At 45.2% G+C, this 15,319-nt stretch overlaps 1 protein-coding gene across 1 annotated transcript in view; it reads right to left on the bottom strand.

The window, feature by feature from the left end:
* Positions 1 to 15,319, bottom strand: part of MYO1B (myosin IB) — a 180,203-nt gene that overhangs the window by 128,642 nt on the left and 36,242 nt on the right.

The following is a 15,319-nucleotide window of genomic DNA, read 5'->3' as shown; positions in this document are numbered from 1 at the left end:
CTGAACCACATCCAGACCTACCAGCCAGACCCTCTACTTTGGGGCTGGCCTTACCCCAGCCTGTCAATCTCTCCAGTGGGCCCAGACAGCATACGACCCCATATGAGAGCCATAGTTATCCCTTGGGTGTTCGAACAACATAATCTCATATTCTATCTAACGTATTATAACATCAGAATTTAAATGTATTTTCTAAAGGAGAATCCATTTAATGTGAAATTTAAATGCAATGTGGAATGCAAATGTACTTCTGGAGGGATCGATGCTGTATTTCTGCAGACATGAACCCTCTCACACTACAAAGTGGAACACAATTAATCTTCCCTTTCATTTTGATCAGGATTCCCCGCAGCAAGAGTCGTCCAGTTCAGCTCATTCCGTACAAAGACTAGCAGGCTGTGAGCAAAAGTCACGTAACTGGAACTCATTTTAGTGGCTTCGTTTTTCCTTTCAGTTTCAACATCATGGGTTGGGGGTAGTGTGGAAACATGAACAATAATACGTAAATGATTTTTTTTTTTTTTTAAAGAAAGAGGTGAAAGAAAAAAAGAAGGGAAAGAAGTCAGCTCTAACTTTAACTTCCCCATCCTTCCAGTGTCATGCAACAAAAGGTGGCATTTTTAGAGCGACAAATTTTCCCCATATTGCCACCACTGGATTCGAGATTGTCAGATCCTTCTGGAAAACTGAACAGAATAGAAAACAGAACAGTGTGAGTGTACTGACTTTTTTTTTTTTTTTTTAACATGGGTCACAGTTATTTTAACTACAAAAGACTTTCTCTTCCAACCCAGAAAACTGAACAGGTCATCTCTACACATACTTTTTCATCCTGTCAAACATAGGCAAGGCCACTGTTGTGAAAGAAAACTCTGTTCCCACGCAATTTTCTACATTTATTTCTGACATTCATTTCTAACATTCTATCAGTAGGACCAATTAATCTGGCCTGACAAGATTCCAAGTTTCCCAACTCCCCACGTTTTCTAAAAGGTTTCTTCCCACTCCAGCCTACCTGGGCAAGTAGGTGGGAGATGCTGGAGACTGAGTAATGGGCATAATCACTTCTAACGAATATACCAGAATTAGCTACACTGGTAGATACAAAAATGTAATGACCAGTTATTCTTTTAATATCTGCTGATTAAAAGATCGGTCTTCTTCAGTAGAAAAGCACAAGACTGCCCTTTTTTAGGTAATTTCTAGAACATAATAATTGAGACAAATATTTGCTGTTGGCAGAGAAACCAATGGTCAAGTTGCTCTTTAAAACCAAACTTCCCGGTGGCTAAATTCTTGATAAAAATCTGCCTCCATAGCATTCTGACAGAGAACAACTTTGCTGCCTCAAACCCAAAATCAAAAGCCACACGACTGGGCTATAAGCTTCTCTTTGTTGCCTGTGAATTTTATACATACTGAATTATGAGTTCTCCCCGCCCCGCCCCCCCCATTCTCTCCCTATCACCTCAAAAAGGCCTGGCCCATTGAGGATGCCCCGTCGAGACTTGTAAACCGAATGATGGGCTTTAATGGGGCCCATCTGTCACTAAGAAAGTCACTCTCCCAGAACTCTTCTTCTGCTGAACTGTAGTCGCAAGTACACTGCTTATGGTGCCTGATATGTTATGAAACCTTCATGCCATGTGTTGCCACCAAACAAATCCTTACTCTATCCTTTCCCTGCAGGTTCCCACTGCGGGACACTGTTCGCAAAGATGGCCAGAACAACCCTTCCACCCTTGGAGGCATAACCCTCTGAAATCTAACTTTGCCACTCTTTCTAACGAGATAGTTTATTCCTCCGGCCTTCAACTTGGACTTGTCCATGTGACCTATCAAATGTCCAGTGGGACATTACAAGATGACACACAGCAGAGGCTTGAAAAGTACCTGCGCAGGATGAACCCCTATTTCATGGCTGTGACTGGAAGCCAGGACATGAATGGGCCTGAGCCCCACGCATGGCTGGGTGCCCTGAGCCTGGCACCCAGCTGGGACGAAGCCATTCTAAGCCAGCCAGCCCCAGTCAGGCCACCAGATGCCTCAAGTCAGACGCATGATCCCGGCTGAGACCAGCAGGAGATGGAGCAAGCTCAAGTCCGCCAAAACTGCTACCCCAGAGAATGGGCACAAATAAATGGCTATTGTTCTAGGCCACTAATTTGGGGAGCTGGTTTGTTACCCAGCAACAATTACCAGTACCCCAACACAACTCAGGACGAAGCAGAAAAGGAGTCAAGCAGGACAAGCTTTATCAACCTAAACAAGGAAGCAGGGCAAGAAACAGCACTCTCTCTCCACGCTACTTTGTGTCCGTGTTCCAGATACGGAGCCTCTAATCTCGAAGGCCTCACTCGGTCTTGTCCTCTACCGGGACACCTGCCCTTGCTGTTTGTGGGTTTCTTCTAGAAGGGTCTATGTGCGTTTGTCAAAGATTTAAATATTCCCACACTGTGTCAACAGAGTAACTCCAATGTTCCGTCACAGTCCAACTTTCTGGAGACACAGAAGGGTTCCTCACTGCAGCTGCCTGGCTGCAAGGGGCTTACGATTCCACTCGGGCCCTCGCAGCTCTGCACTCCACATATGGGCAGCTGCGGTACTGGACTACACCTGCTCTCCGGGGTTCAGGACAACAGTACCAGACAGTTCATGTTCACGTCAATTAACATCTGGGCTTCCAAATGAGAAGACATCATTATTTTTCTAACAAGCCACGGTGTATTATTTAAAGTTGGCGTCTGTTTATTACACCAGGCTCTAAAAAGAACTCTGCACCAACTCATTCAGCAGCCATTGGCGTTAAGAGGTTGGAGACAGGACACAGGGTTTCTTAGCGTCCAGTAGTAAGTACTAAGGGCTGGGTGTGTCCAGTTTATTCTGAATATGCCACAAAGAAAAAAAGGAGGAAAAAAAGCAAAGCTTATAGAGCTTTACAAAAGGGAGCAACAAACATCATCCCCTCCCCCTGCCCGCTGCCCCGAGTTCCACTCACTCACTGGATGGGTAACGTGCGCGTAACCTGTGTCCAGCTCGGATAGTCAACGAGGCCCACAAAAGGCCTCCCGCAGCTCAGTTCATTTCTCAGCAGACCACTTCGATGGCTGCGCTCACGTCTCAATTTTGTCCCTGAGGCCCCAAAGAACCCAGAGAAACTCCGACTGGAATCCGGATTCTCCCATTAAGCAGATTACACTGCAATGGACTTCTTCCCCGGAACGGCCCAGACTATCTCCCAATTAGGTTCTATCTACCTTCTCTAATGGAGACAAGTCTGGCTCTCATTTCCCTAGTGTGTATGTACGTATTTGCTCAATCAACCTCCTAACTTCCTCCTAACCACCCTCCTAACCATCTCTGCCACTTCCCGGCTCACCACCTCCACGTTCCCAGCCCTTGGTGCCCACAAGGACTCAGGCACACACACACTACCACCACGACACGGGAAAGCCCCCTTTAGTCCTGCTGCCCTGTGGGACTAGCCTCTGCTACCTAGGAAGGAAAAAGGAGGTGAAGGGGAGGGGAAGGAGAGAGGGGAGAGGAGGGGCAGGGGAGGAAGAAGGAAGCTGGGGGTGGGGGAGGGAACAAGGAGGAAAGAAAAGGGAGAGAGAGAGGAAAAGCTCTAACTTTTTATAAATGGCACATTCGATTAGCAACTTTATCTTTCATTTCTCAAGGGCAGACATTAAATCAAGAATGTACAAACATTCCTAAGTCAAAACAATCTCCGTCTTCATATTTCAGATATCTGCAGCATTCCAGAACAGATGCCTTGTGCATAACCAAATAATACTCCAGAGTATTCCTATTGTGATCACAGAGAAAACTGAAGGCCTTCCTGGAGGACCTGCACCCAGCAATTCAGGACGCAAAAGAAAGGCCCCCAATATATGTAACCCAAAGATCAGGCATTTGCATCTTTTAAGGTCTCCCCAGTTGTGGCTCAATCGGTTAAGCCTCTGTCTTTGGCTCGGGTCATGATGCCAGGGTCCTAGGGCTAACCCCGTGTTGGCCTCCCCACTCAGTGGGGTGCCTCCTTCTCCCTTTCTCTCTGCCCCTTCACCGCCCCCCCCAACATCCCGCCCTGTCTCCTGCTTTCTCTTGCTATCTCTCTCTCAAATAAATAAATAAATAAAATCTTTTAGAACAATTTTTTAAGTCTCCCCAGATAAAGTCACGTGTAACCACAGGTGAAAACCACAGCTTGTGGTCTTCCCCTTCAGGACCCACAGAACCGTGTTTTAATCGTAATGGCAGCAACCATGACAGTGTCTCTCCTGACCTACCCTTCTATCTTACTTTCCTCTTTAAGTATTCCAAAGTAATCAATTCTGTAAACATTTCTAAAAGGAGAGAAAATCCTTCTGGCCTCACTCACTTTCATCTTAGCCACATTTCTAATAAACTCAGCACACTACAGAGGAACAGCCGCAGCATCTCTAAATCGGGGCCATTCTGTAGCCGTATGTCTCAGACGGTCAACTGTGACTCACTGTAAGAAATAAATTTTCATCACGATGAAGTGTGTGTGTACTCAAGTGTATATTACATACAGGTACACACATATGTATAAAACAAAACCTCCACAAAACCCTAAGTACTCTCACAGTCTGTGACACACTAATAGTATTTGTTCAATTCTAGTCATTACAGTTTTTTTTTTTTTAAAAACTGCTGGTCCTAACCCACCAAGTGGTTTTTATCACCCATTAATAGGTTGAAACTTATAGTTTAACAAATACTGCAGCAGAGTACTTCTTAACCTTTTTCAAGTTGTCAATCCCTCTGAAATGCCAATGAAAGCTATGGGACTTCCAACTTCTCACCAGAAAAAAACATAAATGTGATAGATTTATAACAGTTTGCATACAGTTGATAAACTGAGTTGAGAACTCCTATTCTTCTAGATCTTGGATACCAGCCCTTTGTCCGTAGTGTCATTTGCAAATACCTTCTCCTGTTCCAGGGGTTGCCTCTTAGTTTTGTTGACTGGACCTACCCTATGACCCAGGAATTGCACTACTGGGTATTCATCCCAAAGATACAGATGTAGTGAAAAGAAGGGCCATCTGTACCCCAATGTTCATAGCAGCAATGGCCACAGTCGACAAACTGTGAAAAGAACCAAGATGCCCCTCAAGGGACAAATGGATAAAGAAGATGTGGTCCATATATACAATGAAGTATTATGCCTCCATCAGAAAGGATGAATACCCAACTTTTGCATCAACATGGATGGGACTGGAAGAGATTATGCTGAGTGAAATAAGTCAAGCAGAGAGAGTCAATTATCATATGGTTTCACTTACTTGTGGAGCATAAGGAATAGCATGGAGGACATTAGGAGAAGGAAAGGAAAAATGAAGGGGGGGTGGGAAATCAGACGGGGAGATGAACCATAGGAGATTGTGGACTGAGAAACAAACTGAGGGTCTCAGAGGGAAGGAGGTGGGGAGATGGGTAAGGCCCGTGATGGGTATTAAGCGCACGTGTTGCATGGAGCACTGGGTGTTATATGCAAACAATGAATCACGGAACGCTACATCAAAAACTAACGATGTACTGTAACGTGACGGACATGACATAACACAACATAATAAATATATAAATAAATAAATGATAAATAAATTAAAAAAAAGAACTCCTACCCTAAGGGAAGAAACAATGGTCATTAATGGAAAAAGGAAAAGAGACAGAGGGGAAGAGAAGCAAAGCAAGAAATTAAAAAAAGGAATAAGAAGTGATCAAAATAATTCTGAAAGCATCAAAATGAAGAGCTGTTTAGAGTAAGAGCCAACAGCCCGGCTTAGCTGGCCCGAGTGCTTTATCACCCAGCACCGGGTCAACACAGCACGGCCATCAAAGGACAGCATGAGAGACAGTGTTCTGGTTTGGATGACAAGGATATACACAATACATTTTGGAACGGTATCTAACCAAAAGAAACCAAAGAAAGTTTCAAGTTAAATAGTGAAGCACAGTTTGGATATTTTTCAAGTCTCAATTACGTGGCACTGTACGCACGTTTGACCACAATGCTAAATGAACGAAACATTAGTGTATGTACAAAGAAAAGTCGGAAGAGTTTCACATCTTTCACATCACAGTTCTTCCCCGGGCAACATTAAGATCTTTAGAAGCCCTAAATTCTGAAAGTTTACATGTCAACTCCCCATATGAAATTGAAAATAAAATTATAACTAAACCATAAAATACACATATGAAAACCTCACAATGACTTGTTTTCACCACCCTGACTTCTTTGATGCTGCTTTCAATATCGATTTCTTTCAAACTATGTTTTTAAAGCCCCTGCTTTGCTGAGGCTCTAACCAGGCATCCCCATCTGCCTATCTCCCAGCTTCTCTACCAACTTCAGAATGAATTTTAGTTATTTGTGTTCCAGTCTCCACAGTTCCTGAGCAACTCATCCCCAGACCTATTGAAGTGCTCACACAGAGGTGCCTGTGTGGCTCAGTTGGTTAAGCATCTGCCTTCAGCTCAGATCGTAATCTCAGGGTGCTGGAACCAAGCCCCCCATCAGGCTCCCTGCTCAGTGGAGGGGGTTGGGAAGAGTCTGCTTCTTCCTCCCCCTCTGCCTCCTCCCCCATCCGTGCTTGCTCTGCTCTCTCAAATAAATAAAATCTATTAAAAAAAAAAAAAGTGCTGGCATAAAATGTGCACTTAAACACCTTTTTACTAAACTCTCCCTCAGTCGCCCTGAGACTCTCCATCTTACTGCCCATAACAACAGAACACAAAGAAGTTAAGTGGTCATTTTCTACCACAAGTGCAGCTAGGACAAGGAGCCAAGAGTCCAGTCTCTTTTCCTCAGAGCACACCATCCATGCTATTTGTTAGGCCTGTGCAGCTCAGGAGAAAAGGGACCAAGCAAAATGCCAGTAGAAACCCGGGTTGTCCAAGGCCTTCCGAGAGCATCTTCACCTTTGTATGATAGAGAGCCACTCTGGTGGGTAAAAGCCTCCTATCTGAGTACCTGAGGAATGCTGAAACCCTCATGCCACCAGGGTTAAATGAAAAAGGACGAGGGAGAGGAAAGTATGTAGTTACAGGGAAAATTTCTTATCTCAACAGAAAAGATTTTTTTTTTTAACGTTTATCCCAGCACACAAAGTTTATGCCTCCATCATGAAGACATGTAAGACACTGTATAAAAATCACCCTTGAATGTCAGAGAAATAAACCAGGAGAAAGGCAAGGCAACAGGCAACATTTCATGAATTATCTTACTTAGTGCTAACAATTTAGCCTAAAATGGCCCCCAAAAAAGTATTAAAGAATGCATAAGATTCCTCCAAAACCCGGGATCCAAGCCACTCTCAACGGTACGGCGATAACACTTCAAATCCAGCATGGGTCGGGAGCCAGGGAAAAATGCCCCTTCCCACTGAACTCAGGCTACAACCTCTGAAGAAGTGAGCAAGGCAGTCACTAAGGGCCTTCTTTATGCACAACATCAGTGAGGCATAGTGGGAACTCAAAGACGCTCCTGTGGTCTGTGCTTCTGAGTGGCTTATACTAGAGCTTAGGGGGTGAGACTGACGAGGTAAGACTTCTGTATCATCAAACGTAAAACTTAAAGAGTTGTTGAGCCACAAAAAGAGATGAAATAAGATTTCAGCGATTCCTGGTTAGACGAGTCATTCATCTTCTTACTGCCTAGGTGAGTGCTTTGGGTCTATGTGAGGGAACAGTCCCTGTGAACTGCAGAGGTCCAAAAACGATCCAGAAAGTCGGAAGATGTGAGCAGGTCTAAAAGGATGGGCATGACCAACATAATGTTCCCCCAAAGAGTGGCATAAGAGAACTCAGGTTTTCAGTAATGACTGAACTCCTATTTTTAAAAAAATTTCACAAAGACAGCTGTAGTCTCCAAAAAAATTTTTTAATAATATGAATTGCCAGACACTCAAAATGGTGATCTGTATGCCCAGGTCCAGCACAGCACTGATCCCCGCGGCAAAAGGCGGAAGCAGCCCAAGTCCACGGATGGAAGAATGGATAAACAACAAGAGGTAGAGAGAGACACTGGAATATGTTCAGTCTTAGAAAGGAGGAAATTCTGGCAGATGCTCCAACTCAGGTTAAAACATAGACAGAGGCACAAAGGCCTACCCACCCAGATTTCAAAGACAGGAATGAGACAGCTTGCCTAGAGCAAAGACCTCCAGTGAGTAACAGCCCAGGAAATGAGACTGGGCTCCAACAGCAGACAGCCTCAAATGTCAGGGTGAGAAGATGAGTTCCATCGAGTCTGAGAGTAGTTCTGAAGTCAGAGTCAGCGTGCGCTCTCTCCCTTTCTCTCAAATAAATAAATCTTTAAAAAAACAGGGTGCCTGGTGGCTTAGTTAAGCATCTGACTCTTGGTTTTGCCTCAGATCCTGATCTCAGGCTCATGAGATCGAGCCCTGCATTAGACCCCACGGTCAGTGGGGAGTCTGCTTGGGACTCTCTCCTCTGCCCACCACCCCCCCCCCAGCTCACAAGCATGCACTCATGCTCTCTCTCACTCTCTCAAATAAATAAATAAACAAATCTTTAAAAAAAAAATAGAGTGAGTGCATGGAGTGAGGGGGTTAGACGCTGAAAAGGACTGACTTATTCTTGAGCTTTTCACACAGACTCTACGACATACAGAACTTAACGCTTCAAATGCATTTGAAATACTATGTGAACCTTGGTTCCAAGTTACCAGGCAGTTTTTCAGTTTTGTGTGAAGCTGGGTAATATACTTAACTCCTCCGAGCCTGTTTCCTCACCTGAACAAGAAGGAGGACACTGGTTCCTCCTTTGTCTAATTTGAGGGTTAATCAGGATTCTGTGTTTAACCAGGAAACAGAGCACCCGACGCACAGCCAGTGTCCCATAAATCCTACCTATTGTGATCACAGAAACTCCCAGTTTGGCTCTGCTGGAACCTGCCGGCCACCGTGACTAGCCAAGTGAGGTTTCGAAAGCCTACGACATCACTAATATCTCAGCAAAATTCATTAACTGTCCTATAATGCGGAAGTCTTACAAAATGGTCTTTGTATACAGGGACTTGAAGAGTTACCAGATGAGCACATGAGGTCCGTCTCAATGAAACTAATATTAAAACCCTAGGAACCCGAGAAAATGATTATACAAGACAAGCTGGTCCAATCTTCAGAGATGACAACACGCTATTCACTTCATGAGGAGGAATTGGCCCTTCTTGGGTCTCTCCGACCCTGGGAATCTGATCACAAGACACCAAGACATTATGTGCCACAGTGTTTTCAATTACCCATTTATAAGATTTCCCAGATTCCCTCGAAAAGGACTTTTGTCTTGTTTGTTTTTCTTAAAAACACAGTTTGGTCTAGCAAACACTCTAGTTGGTTTTTTAGACACAGTTCAAAATTGTGAAAAACTGCCTGAGTGAAAAAATTACAAGTGTGGAGGGGTCCCTGGGTGGCTCAGTGGGTTAAGGCCTCTGCCTTTGGCTCAGGTCATGATCCCAGGGTCCTGGGATCGAGCCCCACATCGGGCTCTCTGCTCAGCGGGGAGCCTGCTTCCTCCTCTCTCTCAGCCTGCCTCTCTGCCTACTTGTGATCTCTGTCTGTCAAAGAAATAAATAAATAAATAAATAAATAAATAAATAAATAAATATTTTTGGGGCGCCTGGGTGGCTCAGTGGGTTGGGCCGCTGCCTTCGGCTCAGGTCATGATCTCAGGGTCCTGGGATCGAGTCCCGCATCGGGCTCTCTGCTCAGCAGGGAGCCTGCTTCCTCCTTTCTCTCTCTGCTTGCCTCTCTGTCTACTTGTGATCTCTCTCTGTCAAATAAATAAATAAAATCTTTAAAAAAAAAAATTACAAGTGTGAGGTCCATAACCAGTATAGCCTACTGTCTGGGTCTTCTACCCAACACAGTGGCATTCATGTGTGTGCCTCACATATACAGTTCTAGGAACATACCTGTGATACTTACACAAAATATATATATAACTCATACTAATAATAGCCTATTTTCACAGGAGGACAACCAAAGGCACTCAAAGGTTATAAAAACCTTCCCAAGGTTGGGAACTGGTTGCTCAGTGGGTTAAGTGTCTGCCTTTGGCTCAGGTCATGATCTCAGGATCCTGGAATCCAGTCCCACATCATCGGGCTGCCTGCTCAGGAGGGAACCTGCTTCTCCCTTTCCCTCTGGCTCTCTCTTTTTCAAATGAATAAATAAAATCTTAAGAAGAAAAAAAGACTTGCCCAAGGTCTCACCATTAGTGATAGTTTCATGCCAAAGCCTGTGACAGCAGAACAGAGACTCCTTCAACTGCTCAGCACAGAGATGCATCAAGCTGCATCAAGCACTGAGTTCTACTGCACTAAGAAACACCCGCAGGAGTCCCTGAGCAACCCGTGAGCAAGCTACAAGCAAAGCTGGGACCCAAGCGTGAGTATGGGTGCAAGGTGGCATCACACCAAGGCAGCACAAGATGGTGGAGGCTTCCTGTCCGGTTCCACTATCCACGTGCTCACCCCCTGCTCATGTTTCGGCTTCTTCTGGGCCTACTACCAACTGGTTTTCTCCCTTTCTACCCCACAGCTGGTCTACTTCGAAGATGCTTATTCGCAGTTTCTGCTCACAACGGGGCCATCATGGCCTCACTACACCATGACTGCCAGCATCTGCTTCCACTGACATTTTACTTTTTCTGTATTTCTCAATCCTAAATTTAAGGAAAGAAATAAGTCCTGCTCATCTTTTTATCTCTGCTGTGCCATAAGTCACTGGTCTTAGATCCGGAGCCCATACGTAGGCCAGAGGCCACCCAAACCATGGCTGCCAAGGGAGGCCAGCAAGCTGGTCAGGCATGGTCGCTGTTAGCCCAAGGCTTGACTAAACTACCATCATATTATAATCCTCTGTTCCTGTGCTGCCAGTCATTTCAGACTACGAATTAGAGAACTATATATGAGTTCTATGCCACGCCGAAGTACTGGCTAAAAATACCGTCTCAGACAGCCTTTATTTTAGAGCAGGGTAACACAATACTATAATGTCATTGTTGAGATAAACTCTATTATGAGACAAGTATTTTCCAAATATGTATCGTTCTCCAGACCTAATAAAAGCCTCTCAGCTAAGGTACAGAGTGGTCCTGTGTTACAGGTATACTACAAGCTGAAAACAGTATTTGCAACACAACAATGAAAACTGTTCAATGAATACCAAGATGAGGGCAGGGAAAAGAGGGAGGAAGAGAATGGGAGACAGGGAGGTTAAGAGAAAGACTGTAATTACAAGGAAATCTCAGTGCCTGAAACCTTCAAGAAAAGTCCCTCCGGGTTTCCAAAGTTTACAGATGGTCATGGCACCTGCCAGGCCCTCCACACCTGCTGTGTTCCAGGCTCCAGGCTGAGGCCCCGTAATCCCTACCGCGACTCAACGAGATAAGCATCGTGATCCCTACTGAGTGGATGAGAACTCACACTGCTCACAGTGGTTGTGAGCGGCCAAGAGTCAACCTTAGGTCTATGCGCCAAAGGCCTGTGCCTTTTCCAACATGCCACATTGTATCGCAGCCTCCAGCCCTCCAAGACAGTTTGAGAAACGCTTTGGAAATTAGGATGGCCATTCATATAGATCTGTGGTATAGATGTCACACCAGAATTAGGTGCCTTGCGGGGGGCGGGGGGGGGGGCAAGCTGAGCTGGTCATGTGACTTGGCCACATGCCCCTTGTGCTCGTCTGCTCCCTCTCCTCTATTTTATGCTCATAAAGGTGAAGGACCTCACGCACCTGTCAATCTCCTGCCATCCAGTGACCATGATGAAAACAACCTCCTCCCAAGGCCTCCTCCCACCTCCCAGAGGGGCAAGCATCATCCCAACAGCTACTATCACTTTTCTTGGACTAGCAAGTGCCTGCGCCTTTAGAACTGAACACACTCCACGTCAACCCAGTTCATGTCACTGTGCTGCTGAACGCTAACTCAACATGTGGCAGGAATGCCATCACCTCAATTATGTGTCTGGATTGTTGAGACTACCCTGTTCCAAATCTACACATTCCTCAACTGCACACTTAATCACTTTGGACCGCACACTGCAGACTGCGGAGCAAGGACATCAGTGGTATCACTAAACGCCCACAGCAACCATGTACTCAACAGGACTAATGTTCGAAGCATGAACTCTGGACCCAGACGTCCTGAATGTGAATCCCAACTTGACCACCTACTTGCCGTGTGACCTTGGACAAGTGACAACCTTTCTGAGCCTCAGTTTCCTTCTAGTAAAATCTAGTAAAATCCCACTGTCCTGGGATTGAGCCCCACATTGGGCTCCCAGCTCAGTGGGGAGTCTGTGTCCCTCTCTCCCTCTCCCTCTGTGTGTATGTCCTGTCTCACTCTCACTTTCTCAAATAAATAAAATCTTAAACAAACAAACAAAAAAGAATAGCACACAATACCAGTAAGACTTAATAAATGTGAGTCGTTACCATTTACAATTTTAGCAATAATAAACCAGTCTCCCGGGATTAAGGCGCTTGTCCTAGGTCTCAGAGACACTAAGCGGCAGAGTCACGACTGGTGCTTGGGTCTCTACTTCTAGTACCCACCACACTGCCATCAAAACATACCACCACTGGGGCGCCTGGGTGGCTCAGTGGGTTAAAGCTTCTGCCTTTGGCTTAGGTCATGATCCCGGAGTTCTGGGATAGAGCTCCACATCGGCTCCCTGCTCAGCAGAGAGCCTGCTTCCTTCCTCCTCTCTCTCACTGCCTGCCTCTCTGCCTGCTTGTGATCTCTGTCAAATAAATAAATAAAATCTTTAAAAACAAAAAACAAAAAACATACCACCATTGCAGGTCCAAGGTCAGGCCTTCATCTCCTCCAGCTCAAACCTCAAATATGGTTTTTGCCCAAACATTTAAATTAATATATTAAAAATACTACACAGTTATACAAACATTTTAAGTACTACAGAGCGCCTGCATAATGAAACCACTTTGTGCCCGCCTTACAAGCTCTCAGAGGAAGAAATTTTCCAATCACCAAAGGCTTTAAGATAGCTGAGGCAGGTTGACACTGGAGAGCTGTCACCAAAAATGATTGTTTGGAAAAATATGACAAAACTGTCCAAGAGATACTGTGCTCAGAAATTAGACACAACATTTCTCTTCGGCCCTCTGGTCCCTCTTCTTTACCAGCATCATCCAGCCTTCCAATGGAGCCTTCTCTGTTCCAAACACTCTGGGAAACACAGGCAATGTGAGCTTCACGTCTCCTGAAGGTCTCCCTTTTCAGTGAGCCCGGTAGGCACAGTCCGCTCACGGTGAACCACCTGTCCCCTATCAAGTCTAGGCATCTCATGGTGCCAGGTCAGAGAATCCCTCCTCCTTTCCCTCCTTGGTCTAGGTGGGATGGACGGTGACAGTAAAAATGGATTTGTTTTTCACTCAAACATTTATGGGTCTGGGTTCTCTGGGTCAAGAGCCATCTTCTTCCTACTTCCAACTGTAGAAAAAATTTGATTTCTTCATCAAGCTAACAGAATCTGGAAAGCAACCCACCACTCTCTTAACTACGATTACTTCTAGAAATGAGACTGGATAACTGGGCAGAGAAAAACCCCATTTCTATGTTATGCGTGCCTGTACCGTCTGAATTATTTTTTCCAAAAGTGTAATTGCAATTTGAAGAAAAAGATATTTTTAAAACAAATTTTTAAAAGGAAAAAAGATCGGAGAACGTCCCAGGAGCAGGAATGACACTAAACTGGATGCCTACACACCAGCCCCGCTCTCGGGCAATGTCCCCCTAAGCCTGGAAGAGGACCCAGCCTCCCGTGAGACCTGGCCAACACAGCTCAAAGAGGGCCCAGGTCAGCCCCGCCCCCAACACCTGACCCACAGAAATGATGAGATAAGAAATGTATGTTATTCCAAGTTGCAAAGTTTGGGGGAAATTTGTCACGTAGAAACAGAAAACTAAGAAGTCATTAATGCCAAATTCCCAGGAATTTTCCCTCTACCCCTAAGCTGTGTAAGTGGAAAGTGTTTTGGAAACTTCAAGTAAGTATATAAATGTTGGCTGGTATTATTGTTCACGTACTTTGCGCTATTTTAAACTGAGCCGATCGTGCACTCACAGCTGCTTCAAAACCACTACAAAAGTAACTTTGATTTCCTCCTTGGGGGACCCTAAGTCCAGCATTAACTTCGAAAAATTCAGACAATCTTTACTAGACTTTCAAAGCAGTCACTTTTACATCTACAATTAGTTTGACTTCAGATCCTAAAATTGGACTAATTCAGCCCTCCATACCCGATGACCACCAACTGAACAATTCAGACAGAAAACAAACTAAACTGCCTCGCCAGCACCAAAAATACTTCTTGTCAGAGAACACACACCTTGGTGCTTCGGTTTCCAAATTTGCCCTGGGTCTTGTTCTCGCCTAAATTGCAGCTTTCCTGTTCCTGAACAGAACCACAGTCCTGACCAGCCACCCTAAAAACAGAACCGTGTCTGGGTGGGTCTCCTCCATGGCAAGTCCACATGAAATCCTGCCACCATTCCGTCTGGCCAGGGCGGGGCTGGGGGGTGGGGGAGGCCGGAAGAAGGGCTGGCAAAGGCAGAAAGAGTACAGAGGAGCAATGCTCAGTCCAGCATTTCCCATCACGGACCCCACAAAGACTGCAAGACCGAAAGACACGTCCTGCAACTTGTCCCACCTGGAACTGAACTCTGCCCAGAGGGAGGCATAAAAGCAAACAGAACCTCTGACCCTGCCTGTTACCCCATTGGGCCAACGTTCCCTCGCTCTACTCTCACCTGATCCTCTCTGTGTCCACCTGAAGAGCTCTTACTGCAAAGATCACACCAACATCTGCAACTGTCCCAGATTCCGGAACTCTGCCTGGCCACAAACAGGATGGTGAACCAACGCGGGGCTTTGGCGCATGAACCCACCTCAAGACAAAGCATGGATGTTGCTGAACATACCCTCGAGTATCTTCCATAAAAGTATCTGATCCCATCATTACGGGGATCCCGATTTCAGCACTAACTTGGAAAAATTAAGACAATTTTTACTTGACTTTCAAAGCAGTCACTCAGTTACAATTGGTTTAACTTAAGATCATGAAATTGGACTAATTCAGCCCTCTACATCTGGATGACCCCCGATCTGACAATTCAGATAAAAAGCAAACTAAATGTACTTGTCAGCACCAAAAATATGTATTACTCAAAAGGCTGCAAGGAGCGTAACAGACAAAACCCATATGCATTACAGACGGAATAAAGCTGAATTACTTTGGAA

This window comes from Lutra lutra, chromosome 3 (genome assembly GCF_902655055.1).
Source record: "Lutra lutra chromosome 3, mLutLut1.2, whole genome shotgun sequence".
NCBI lineage: Eukaryota > Metazoa > Chordata > Mammalia > Carnivora > Mustelidae > Lutra > Lutra lutra.
The sequence above is the reverse complement of the archived record's forward strand: the minus strand, read 5'-3'. Positions and strand labels throughout refer to the sequence as shown.